Source organism: Lycium barbarum, chromosome 5 (assembly GCF_019175385.1).
Source record: "Lycium barbarum isolate Lr01 chromosome 5, ASM1917538v2, whole genome shotgun sequence".
NCBI classification, from domain to species: domain Eukaryota; kingdom Viridiplantae; phylum Streptophyta; class Magnoliopsida; order Solanales; family Solanaceae; genus Lycium; species Lycium barbarum.
In genome coordinates, this window is record NC_083341.1 from 119,026,998 (window position 1) to 119,040,083 (window position 13,086).

Below are 13,086 nucleotides of genomic sequence, written 5' to 3' on the forward strand. Positions count from 1 at the left end.
GAATATGAAATTGATGGCATGAACACTTAGGAAAAATTGGGACCACAATTCATAAAATTGGAATTAAAAATCTTGCCAAAAAATGGCCTTGTAGCCGTGTGGTCCACAAAAAGGTCCCACACATTGTGTGGCCAATTTTAATTGGTCCAACACATTGTGTGGGCCAAAGGCAATAGAGATATTTTGGGGACTTAAAAGATGACCCTTAAGTCATCTTTTCTCATTTCCACTTCAACACTAGAGAGAGAGAAAAATCAAGACCTTGGAGAGCAATACTCCCTCTAGCTCACGGCTTGGACCATGGAAATTCAAGTCCAAATTTTGCCTCTCCAAAATTTAATTCTTTGGTACAAACCCACTAATTAGAGGTCCCTAAGTAACGTGGAAGCATCGTTGGAGCAATCAAGTCATTCATTTAAGAGATTTGCAAACCCTAGCCTATTGGTGGATTGAAGAAGAAAGGTGAGTTCTAACCTTGTTTATGAGTTATAAATGTTGTATGCATATTGTAGTATACTAAAATGGATAAAAATCATGAAATGTGGTGTGTTGAAGTTGGGGCCGTGTGGTTGGTGTCCTAGCCGTGTGAAGTGTGTGTGTGTTGTGTGGTGTTGGTTTGATGAATTAATTGTTTGTAGCATATTTGATTGTTGTAGAGTGAAGAAATAAATTAGAACCATCTATATGTACATAGGTGGGTGTGGCCGTATATATGGTCCCAAATGTTTGGCAAAGAATGAATTAATATCGCTTAGCGTCGTAATGGTTTTTGTGGTGACTTTTATGTTGGAAATGAGAGTTTAATGTCCCAAAATTGATATGGTAAAGGTGCGGACTGATTTGGAGATTTTGGTGCACTTAATGTAATCTTTATATATGAGAACCATTAACATATGTATATGTGTAGTGTGGACGAATGTGAGTCCTATAATATGTCGAAGGTCGCGTTACTATCGTTTAGTATTTTAGTTACCGTCGATATGAATTCTAGCTGGAAATAAGTGTTTAATGACTCAAGAATGATGTTGAGATGGTTGGGGCTGTTTTGAGGCTTATTGTGCGTTGATGTAATTTGTATATTTTATGAGAATGACATCGATATATTGTGGATCGTGATACAAAACATGACTTGAAAATGAGGAAAGAAAATAGGGGGCTGCTCTCGGCTAAGGGGACTGTTTTCGGCCACTTGGAGAAAAAAATTATTTGATTGTTGGAAAAATTATGTGAATTGTTTAGAATGTTCTTGAATGTTGTTAGTATGGATTTGGGTGAATAATCGAATGTACGAACGATATTGTGGCTTGAAAGTAAGCCATTGAGTGAATAATTGGAAATTTGTCGAATGATGAAAAAGAGAGCTATTAATGTTATTTTGCCTTCCGAATTTATTATTGATGTTGCTAGGTTGGTTATTGTGGTTGTTGTTGTTGATTTTGAGCGAGATAAATTCTCGGGATGGCCTATTTACAGGGGAAATGCTGCCGAATTTTCAGTAGAATTTAACGATTAGTTGGAATGAATGGCTTAAGTGCCCTTAGCTAATGTTTGGTATTCATTGGCGTATTTGTAGACCTTGGGGAGCCCGAGGTGTAGATTGGAAATTACTTTAGATTGGCCATCTTGGAGTGCGTACGAGGTATGTAAGGCAACTTCCTTTCTTTTTGGCATGTCTTAGTTTTCATAGGCTAAATTAGAGCCTTAAGGAAAATTCCAAATCCGAAATCCGAGCATGTTATGATCCGTATACGTTGTTTGGCACTCTTATGTATGATTTGATGAAATATGAACCTTTATGTATTTGAAAAATCGCTTTTCGAACTTTGCGCAAAAAGGTTTCACTTTAAAGAACTTCGAAATTTCCGAATGCCATATCTTTCACATAAATGCTCGGATTGCTCCAATATATTTTTATAAAAGTTTGCATTACGTATAACGAGTATGTTTTCCATAAGCGGGCCCGACTTGGGTAAATTCCCGTCCGTGGGTCCCGCGACTTCCCTTTATGAAATTCGGGAGCTTTTGAAAGAATTTGTTAAGACTATTATTTCGATTTTCAAATATGATCATTTTGCTTATGTTTGAATTTATGATATTGATTTTGTGCATATGACTACTCACGACTCTATTCGTGCATTCTGTTATTTCCTTTCGCCGAGTCCCGGGCCGGTTCTGTTGTCGTGCGCACTTTGTTATACTCCGGAGTTATGCTGTGTTTATGGTTCACCGAGCTACTCGCAAAAGAGGGTCGGGTTCCACTTATATTTGGTGTTATGTTGTGTATGGCGTTATGCGGTGATGTGATATGTGACGGGGATACGGAGATTTGAAACTTTCTGGTGTTATGCTGTGTTATGGCGCCATCGACGGGCGGGCGCCCATATTCTTCTGTACCCTATGCATGACTTACGTGTTTGAAACTAAACATTTTGATATGATTGGATTTGCACTTATGTTCGGCACTTCTGTTTCGTTTATGTCTCAGGTTTGATTTCTGTATATTCTGCTTTGCATACTCAGTACATATTTCGTACTGACCCCCGTTCTTCGGGGGCTGCGTTTCATGCCCGCAGGTACAGACGCACAGTTTGGTGATTCACCAGTTTAGGACATCCCCTTCTGCTGATTGGAGTGCTCTTCTCATTTCAGAGCATATATGTTGGTATATATTTGTTCGCTGAGTATGTACATATTTGTTCAGGGGTACGGCGGGGCCCTGTCCCGCCATATGTTTTGATCGGTCTGTTTAGAGGTCTGTAGACGTATTTGTGGGTGTGTGTGCCTACTTCTGTACAGTTGTGTTTATATGATTCTATTCGTTATGGCAGTCTTGTCGACGTGCATTTGTATATGTGTTTTGGGCCGTTGTGCCATTTGATAGCCTTGTCGGCTTTTGACATATTTGACAGCCTTGTCGGCTTTTGACATATTTGATAGCCTTGCCGGCTTTTTGATATATGTGCATATGTTCGGCGATGTATATTCCGCCGCCTCTTCTGATTCTGATATAATGTTTTGTACGCGCAATCGCGCAGGATAATATTCGTTCTCAACTCTGTTTAAAAAAAATGATAAATATGAAATCCGTATTAAGCTTTGCTATGATGATTTAGTTTGTATGTCCGTTTGGGTGCCCAAGTAGGGCACCAGTCGCGGCCCACGGGGCTGGGTCGTGACAAATTAATACATAAATAAATCACTTCCTAACCAGCAACCTAACGACCCTATTCCAACTACAAGAGGATTGATACAACATTATTTCCCTCGTTTTAAAGTGATGGCGGTGTCAAGCAGCGCACACCTCCATCATCCCATTATGTATCGGATATCTCCTACCACCATAGGCAACTTTCCTGACTAAAGGCAATGCTGCATACCAAATCTTAAGCACATGAGAAGAAAACACCTAGTAATTTTTTTTGTTTCTACTAGGATTTGAACCTTGGTGTCCCGTGCTTATCACCTACTTCGTTGACCAGTCACACCCCGGGTGCCACTTTTCAAGCTTATTCTATATGCTTAACTCAAATTTACCTGCAAACATGCATCATGCTTGACTGAATTTCCTCTGATTCCAGCAACAATGATATCCTTTGCAACAGCACAATAAGAAGAAGAACACAACAAAATAAATTATAATAATTAACTGGGGATAACAAATCAAAGCTACACCAGAAGCAAATGGATATGATAATAGGTTCAAAATCTACACAAACAATCAACAGCGCAAAACAACCGAACCAGTATTTGTTTTACATCCCCCTCGATTCGTTTTCCTGTATTCATTCTTCCCGAACCACATTCTTCTATATTATGAAGAGAATATTGTAAACGAACTCTCAAATTGTTAAATTGACCGCCTTGCCGGCCTTAGTTTAGCTATAACATCTTCTAAAAACCTGCCCATCCAGCAGGTTGGGAAGCTGATTTGCTATCTATGTTCTTTGGTTCACCAAAACGCTGAGACTTTTTTGACTCATCGAAAGTAGCCTTTATCTGAGAGCTGGAAGCTGGCACAGCCCTAAAGCTCTCTGTTCCAAATGTTGATGTATTTGCTTCGTATGTCTGTCTGTTCTGGTGGCCATTTCTTGTCCTGACAGATTTAGAATTAGCATTAACTGGAGTAGCTTGTTGCTTTGGATCATTGTCAGCAAATGCTTGCCAGGGTTTTGAATCGGGGCTCACTTGACTCTGGACAAATAGTCCTTGCTGAAGTTCCCAAACCGTTCCGTCAATTTTATCCATTTTCTGCATCAGAAATGATTTCGAATTGTAAATTATTGAAAAGTCAATTATGAGTATAACTAACAATGAGTGCTTAATAGCAAAGGATGTAGCGGTGGAGTACTGAATGGTTGACTTCCAGGAGATGCTTGGTTCCTAGTGATATCTCTATTTGGTGATGGAGTTCTGGCAGCAAGAGCTTGTTTAAGCTCTTGTATCTCCTGTCGCTGTGATCGGCATATTGCAGATAGCTTTTCATATTTAGATGTCATCTCAGCCTTCTCCATGTTGGTTCGTGACAGCTGTTGCTTCAGCTTCTCAGCCTCAGCTTCCAAGAGCTCTTTCTTCTCTGGTTTTTTAGTGTTATTTCCAGGGCTTGGTTTATTGGTACAGAATTCTGCAACAAAAGCATTGAATGCTTCACCCTGGGGGGCAGTTGGCGCCCCTAACTTTGACGATTTATTACTCCCAGCACTGTGACCTGAATCATCCTGGAAAAAGTTTATTTCAAAATCCGTTGATGAGGAGGCTTTCCCTGCTCTATTGACTGGTTTTGGTCGCACATTATTTTGCTTATTGGGAAGACTCTTGTCGTGGCTTGAGGAACTGTGCCTTATCGTCAAATTTGGTTTGGTTGTCCCCTCTGAAACAGAGGCACTTTTCGCATGCTGGGTATTCCAGAATGCACCATTTGGACCAGTAGCTGCTCCCCCAGCTTTTGAATTATGTGATGCAGGAGATGACTTATTAGGTTCTGCCGCTGAAGGAGGAGGTGGAGGATTTCTGCTAGGCATTGGACTAGTCTTACCTGCAGCTCTTGAAAATCCTGAAAAATCAGCAGGTACTATATTCATTGAAGTGGAGCCAGGATTCTGTATTTTCGTAATGTCTACGATCACAACGTAGTAGAGGGGTCACATTCAATACAAAAAACCCCTCACATCCTCTTTTCCCCCAACAGTGGAAAGATGTGTAATTCATATGTTACATTACAAGCATCATGCAAATATTTTAACAGTACAGTAAACATGAAAGCATATAAACAAGCTAGCCTGTCAATTTCGACTTCAAATCCTCTTTTCTTTTCAACTTTAACCAAATATTGTCCCGACGCCTAACTAAGAAACTTCAGAAGACTTCAAGACCCAAACCCGAAAAGGAGACTTTTAAGATTTAATATAACTGAAAAAAAATGAATTTTAGATGAGGGTAATTGGTTCTTTATTAGTATAACATAGTGGGTTAAATGAGTAAATTGACTGAGTGCAGTAATCTATCCAAAGTTATCATCCTACAAACTAGGATAAAATATCAATCAATCACAAACCTGTGAAATTCGTATAAGTAGTTCACAATAAAAACAAAAGATCTGGGAAAAATGTTCTCACCCTCATGCCCATCAGTACCATGTTGCTGCATTTCAGGGGGTCTGTCGGGTAACGACTTTTGAAGCTCATCTGGCAACAGACCATTAACATGGAACCACACCTGCCATAAAATAAAAAAATTGAGTTAGAAAGCTTTAGAGCAGGGTCAGCCCTTATGATTGCTATGGGCATCACCACTCTACAACTAACCTAAGTTTATGCAGATGAATGGCCAATCAAGCAAAGTGCTTGCCTGCGTGATATCTGGTCTGGAATCTGGTGAAGCCTGAAGCATATCTCTTATTAGGTCCGTGATGTTAGTGCTGTATTTTGGTAATTATGGAATCCGGTTATTGCCATTTAAAACTTGAAATTTTTATTCACCATCAAATGCAGACTTGAAGTAGCATATCCGAAAGAGTAGACAGCCAAGGGCCTGCAAGACAAAAGTGGGGCTGTGTTCTAAGATAACCCCGTCAATCTAGGTTGAAGAATTGTGTTTTGATTGTTAAAGATAAAATCTAGGTAAAAGATTTGTGTTACTGAAATCATCTTAAAGCATCTTCAGTCTGCTAAACTTACCCATATTTTTACCTTCTCATTTATAAATTCTCTTCGATACAAATCCCACATCTAAGGCAAGAAAAGAAGGAATATAGAAGTCAGCAATCAATACCATCGAAGAAAACAATAATAAGAAACAAGCCCTCAACCAACCTCAGGAGCTCTGTATGCAGGTGTAGTGTGTTTCCTTATATTGTCCTCCTCAATTCCCATTTCCTCGGGTTTCTCAAAACATTTGTGGTTGGTTGATGTACTACCAAAATCACACAACTTCCACAATCCATCAGCACCCAGCAAAAGGTTCTCAGCCTTTAAATCTCTGTAGAACAGGAAAACACAGTACAGAATAACTAAATAACAAAACCAGAAGAGAAAATGATGTGAATAAATAGTGTAAAAGGGTGACATATTTGCAATGAATTGGATCTTTTAACTGTTCATTTTTTGTACATCGAAATTCCTAGCTGCTTATGTCAATAACTTGAAACTTAAAACAACTCAAAGTCAAAAAATTGTATACGGGAATCAACAGAAACATTAAAGTGATCACTCAGTAGTTCTGACCACAAACAAAAAGGAAAGCATAATGGACGATAAATAAAGCACTGAACAAAGTTGGCTGAAAGCAAATATATAGACAGATACGGATTACATGACATTATATTAAAAATAAGATGCAAAATGCTGAAATACTGCATGCAAATGAAGAGGAAAAATGAGGCCCTAAAATATTAAACAGATGAAACATAGTGAAGACTATTAAAAGCAAAGCCTGACATCAATAAAAAAGAAGATGTATTGTCATTATTTTAGAAAACTATTCAGGCTTAAGAGCGTCCGTCTTTACCTGTGAGTTATGGGTGGGGACTGGCAGTGCATAGCAAAGACCACGTTGCAGACATCCCTGAATATTAAGAGGACCTGTTTCTCCTCAAAGAAGCCAGCTCCTCGGTTCTCAAGAACACTAACCAAGGATTTCTCACAATATTCCATAACAAGGAAAGCTTCCTTTGTATGACCCATATCCAAGATGGTATTCGCATGAAGTGTGACAATATTAGGATGCCCCTTGTGCGATTTCATCACTGAAATCTCTTTCAATACTAAATCAAGTGATTCTTCATCATTAATAATAATATGCTTTAATGCATACTGCTTTGAACCCAGTGGCGGAACCAGGATTTTCAGTAAGGGGGTTCAAAAATATAAAGAGGTAAATATACAAGAAGCTAAGGGGGTTCAACACCTACCATATATACATAAAAAAAAAATTTTAACCTTCAATATACACTGTAATTTTCTGCCGAGGGGGTTCGGATGAACCCCCTCAACTACACTTGGCTCCGCCCCTGTTTGAACCATGTAGGGCTAAATAAACACAAGAGAATCCACCCTCTGCAATTGCATTACGCACGTGAACTTTGAGACTGCCAATATCAATGCTGCGACCTTCAAGCCCAGTTTGTTTCTTGGGCAAATCATTGCGAAGGAACCTAGAACAAGGGAACCTGGTCCCAGAAAAAGAAAAGTTGGATTACCTGCATGGACTAAAAGGAGTCTGCTTCATCCTTTTTATCATTTCAAGGGACTCATTCCTAAATCTAATCAGTGACTCTGTTTGCAGGCTAGAGTGAGAGGAAGCAGTAAAAAATGGTACATGGATAGTGGCTGCTCAAAACACATAACTGGGAATATGAAGGATTTCTCTCACTCAAGGCCTTTCAAGAAGGGAGTGTGTCGTTTTGTTATATCCCGTAATTTTATACGTCGAGTTATTCGCAAGAGAATCGACTCAAGTTAAAGACGGGATCATTTTCGGGCACGAAACAGAAATCTTTAATTTCCGGTCTCTATTAGAAAATGAATGTCTTATGAATTTTACTTAGTGTAAAAATATTAATGGAAAGTTGGGATTAATTTACCATGATTAGATTATTAAGTGGGGGTTAAAAATTTAATTTTCACTAAACAAGTCATTAGTGCACTAAGTGGGCCCCACCAAGACATGTGGCCAAATTTAATTGGTTCAAGCCTTGAGTGGGACACTTGTCACTCTTAAGGGATGCCTATATAAGGAAAAAAATCTGATGAGCAAGAGCTCATTTTCCACCTTCAACATTACAAGAAAACCTAGCTAGAGAGAGAGAGAGCATAAGCCATGGCATTTGGCCATGGCTAGCAAAATTGGAGCTCGAATTCCTTGATCAAAAAGATCAGATTTTCAAAGTATTCCAACCAGTTAGGAAGGCTATAATAACGTGGATTAGTCATTTGGAGCAACAAGAACAAGTATTAGTTCATTTCACAACTTCTAGCAAAATTAAGAAGCCAACTTGTTAAGGTAAGATTTCGTTTTTTTTTTTCGTTATAAGATTGGAGTTAATGATGTTGTAATGGATCTATTAAGTTGTATTATGTGAAGTTGGAAGTAAGAAAATTGTTTGATTAAAGTTGGCATTAAAAGTGGGCAGATTTGGAGTTGTTTTAATTGGGTTGAGTTTGATTAGTGTTGTCACTATTATGGTATGATATTTGTAGATAATTGTTTATGTTGAAGGGCTGAAAATATGGTTATTGACATGTATAGGGGCTTTTGTCAATGGTAAAAATTATACTTGATTCCATGTGTTTGTGATTTTGTGGAATAAAGGTCGAAAATTGTATTTCGATGTTGTAGTGTTGATGGACTGTTTTGGGTTTCCTATTGAAACAAAATTGAAGTAATTCTTGTACATGGATGGTTGTTGTTATTAATGTTATGGATTATGTGTAAAAGGTGAAAGGAAAGTTTAAATCATGTTAGAACTTGTTGTGAAATTAGAGCAGTTTCCTTGCATATAATAGTTGATGTTGTTGTTGTTGTGGGTTGTTTTGATAAGGTTTTTGGTGGAAAATCTCATGTGATTATATGGCTATTTGAGGTTGTCATTGTTATGGTTAAATTGTAGTTAGGGGCTGTTCTTGAGGAATTGGAGAACTAAGGATAGTTAAGATTGTATTGTGACGTTATAATGGATGGGGCTGTTTTAGAACTTGTTGTAATGTTACGATAGTTTTCTTGCATATAGAGGTTGATGTTGTTGCTGATGTGAATCATCAAACTTGGAGGAAAGAAGCGTATAAAATATCGTATGCGAAGTGTGTGCGATCTGCTTGGTATATTCTTAGATGTTCATGAGATTATCGGTCATTGTTATGTGGTAACTAAGGGCTGTTTTGGGGCTGTTTTGTAATGAATTTCGTGGCTGTTTTGTGATGAATTTCATGGCTGTTTTGTGATGAATTTTGGGGCTGTTTTGGGGCTGCTTGTTATAAATTTCGTGGCTGTTTTGTGGTGACATTTTGGGGGCTGTTTGTTGTAATTTTCGTGGCTGCTCTTGTTGAGTCGAAATGCAGGGATTATAGTTATGATTATGTACAATATATGTAGTATATTTGCTGGAGTATGGGTTGTTCTTGATGGCTGGTCTAACATTGTTAAAGGGGATGGATAAACATAAGGAATTAGTGTATTAATCACTTTGTTGTTGTGGTTGTTGTACTCCATGGATGTAAAGAGAAAGAATGATAGCAATGGTGTATGTAGTGCATATGGGGCTGATTTTGTTATGTCCTTGAGTTGTGTCTTGTTATTGATGTTGTTGACCTCGTATGTGAGTTGTGGATGTGTGAAAGTAGTGGAAGTGCTGCCCACTTGTTTTTATACAAGAACGACTTATCGTTTACTAGCAACCACCAATTTGACGGACATGCTACCATTGTTATAGGTTGAAGTGCCAATCGAGACGAGTTTAAATTATTGAATTGGTACAGACGACAAACGGTATGTAAGGCAACTTCATTTCTTTTTGGCATGTCTTAGTTTTACATAGGCTAAATTAGAGCCTTAAGGAAATTCCAAATCCGAAATCCGAGCATGTTATGATCCGTATATGTTCTTTGGCACTCTTATGTATGATTTGATGAAATATGAACCCTTATGTCTTTGAAATAATCGTTTTCCGAATTTTGCATAAAAAGGGTTCACTTTAAAGAAGTTCGAAATTTCCGAATGCCATATCTTTCACATAAGTGCTCGGATTGCTCCAAAATATTTTCATAAGAGTTTGCATGATGTATAATGAGTATGTTTTCCATGAGCGGGCCCGATTCGGGTCGATACCCGTCCGTGGGTCCCGCGACTTTCCTTTATGTAATTCGGAGAATCTTTGAAAGAATTTGGTATGACTATTATTCCGATTTCAAATATGATCATTTTGCTTATGTTTGAATTTATGATATTGATTTTATGCATATGACTACTCACGACTCTATTCGTGCGTTCTGTTATATCTTTCGCCGGTTCCCGGGCCGGTTCTGTTATCGTGCGCACTTTGATATACTCCGGAGTTATGCTGTGTTTATGGTTCACCGAGCTACTCGCAAAAGAGGGTCGGGTTCCACATATATTTGGTGTTATGCTGTGTATGGCGTTATGTTGTGATGTGATATGTGACGGGGATACGGAGATTTGAAACTTTCTGGTGTTATGCTGTGTTATGGCGCCATCGACGGGCGGGCGACCATATTCTTCTGTACCCTACGCATGACTTATGTTTTAAAATAAACATTTTGATATGTTGAATTTATACTTATGTTCTGTACTACTATTTCGTTTATGCCTCAGATTTGTTTCTGTATTTTCTGCTTTGCATACTCAGTACATATTTCGTACTGACCCCCTTTCTTCGGGGGGCTGCGCTTCATGCCCGCAGGTACAGACGCACAGTTTGGTGATCCACCAGTTTAGGACACCCTCTTCTGCTGTTTGGAGTGCTCCTCTTATTCCGGAGCCTACATTTTGGTATATATACTTGTTTGATGCATATGTATATATTTGTTCAGGGGTACGGCGGGGCCCTGTTCCGCCATATGATCCGTTTGGTCTGTTTAGAGGTCTATAGACGTATTTGTGGGTGTGTGTGCCTACTTCTGTACAGATGTGTTTGTATGACCCTGTTCGTTATGGCAGCCTTGTCGGCGTGCACTTTGTATATGTTTTGGGCCGTTGCGCCATCTGTTAGCCTTGTCGGCTTTTGATACTTTTGATAGCCTTGTCGGCTTTTGATACTTTTGATAGCCTTGTCGGCTTTTGATACATTTGATAGCCTTGCCGGCTTTTTGATATAAGTATATGTATATGTTTGCGTCGAAATGTGTCTGATACAGTTCGACATAGTTTGAGACGGCATATAGTGTTTATGGCCGTATATGCTATCTGTATGTGATTCGATTTGGATAAGTGTGTTACGATTTGATATGTTTGTCTGTCTGGGTGCCCAAGTAGGGCACTAGTCACGGCCTACGGGGTTGGGTCGTGACACGTTTGGGAATGGCAAGAAAGGGTACATTTTTAGCGTTGGAAAAATTGGCAAGACACTCTCTCATGCAATTTAAAATGTGTACTATGTAGATGGCTTGAAGTACAGCTTGCTGAGTATTTCACAAATCTATGATAGAGGAAATGAAGTGAAATTCACATCCGACTCCTCCACAGTCACCAACATCAAATCTAGAGAAGTGGTCCTGATAGCAAGAAGATACAAGAACATCTATGTGGCAGATTTTGATTCTCTAAATGGGAATGATCTGACATGCCTCAGTGCTCTTGATGATGATACTAATCTATGGCACAAAAGCTTGGGGCATGCAAGCTTCTTACTGCTAAACAAATTGTCCTGAAAATGGCATAAGTCACAACTTCTCTGCACCAAGGACACCTCAACAAAATGGTGTCGTTGAGAGGAAGAACAAAAATCTTGAAGACATGACTAGAACAATGCTAATAGCCAGTGGTGTTCCTAAAACTTTTTGGGCTGAAGCTGTTAACACCGCCTGTCACTTGATAAATAGGTGCATGATCAGGTCCTTGCTTGAGAAAACCCCCTATGAATTACTCAATGGGGAAAAACCCAAGCTGACTTACCTAAGAGCCTTTGGGTGCAAATGCTTCGTTCTCAACAATGGTAAGGAAGCTTTGGGCAAGTTTGATGCTAAAAGTGATAAGGGAATCATTCTTTGTTACTCTTCACACTGTCAGGCCTATAAAGTCTACAATAAGAGAATTCATTAAAGAAAGTATGCATGTAATCTTTGATGAATCAAACAACTTGGGTGATAAGGCACACATGATGATGAAGCAGAAAGTTCCTGATAAGGCCATTAAAATTCCAAATGGAAAGACTGATCTAATGAGTCAAGTCAAGCAAGATAATGAAGATGGTCCTTAATCCTTTAGAAGCACACAGGAACCTGGTTCCTCCATTACTCCATATGAAGCTGAGCATCGGGTAGCTGATGTTGTATCAGGTACTCCTGAGGCTGGACAAACCAATCATGACGGTTAAGCCTCTGATGAAGACAATGACGGTGCTACCACAGAGGAACCTGGTCCTTCGAATCCTCAAAGCACCGGCCAACCTGAGGTGCAAGCATCAAACTTGAAGCACAAGGGATCTCATCCACTTCATAATGTAATTACTCCCTTAGATTCTGGTATTCAAACTAGATCTAGGGTAAGAAATATGTTTGCCTGCTTAGCCTTCCTCTCTCAAATTAAACCCAAGAATATTAAGGAAGCATTGAAAGATGCTGACTGGATAACAACTATGCAAGAAGAACTCCTTCAATTTAAGGAACAAAGTGTGGCACCTGGTCGCTAGACTTCCGACAAAATTGTGTAGGAACTAGGTGGGGGTTTCACAACAAGCTTGATGAACTTGGAAACATGACAAGAAAAAAGGTAAGGCTTGTGGTTCAGGGTTACAATCAAGAAGAAGGGATAGACTATGATGAAACCTTTGCTCCTGTTGCAAGAATGGAAGCAATCACGATTCTTATTACTTTTGCATCTTGTATGGCATTCAAATTGTTCCAAATGGACGTTAAAAGT

At 39.0% G+C, this 13,086-nt stretch overlaps 1 pseudogene; it reads right to left on the minus strand.

Annotated features, from left to right (window-relative positions):
- Positions 1-4,304: 4,304 nt before the first annotated feature.
- On the minus strand, positions 4,305-11,545 carry LOC132639681 (uncharacterized; annotated as a pseudogene).
- Between the last annotated feature and the right edge of the window lie 1,541 nt (positions 11,546-13,086).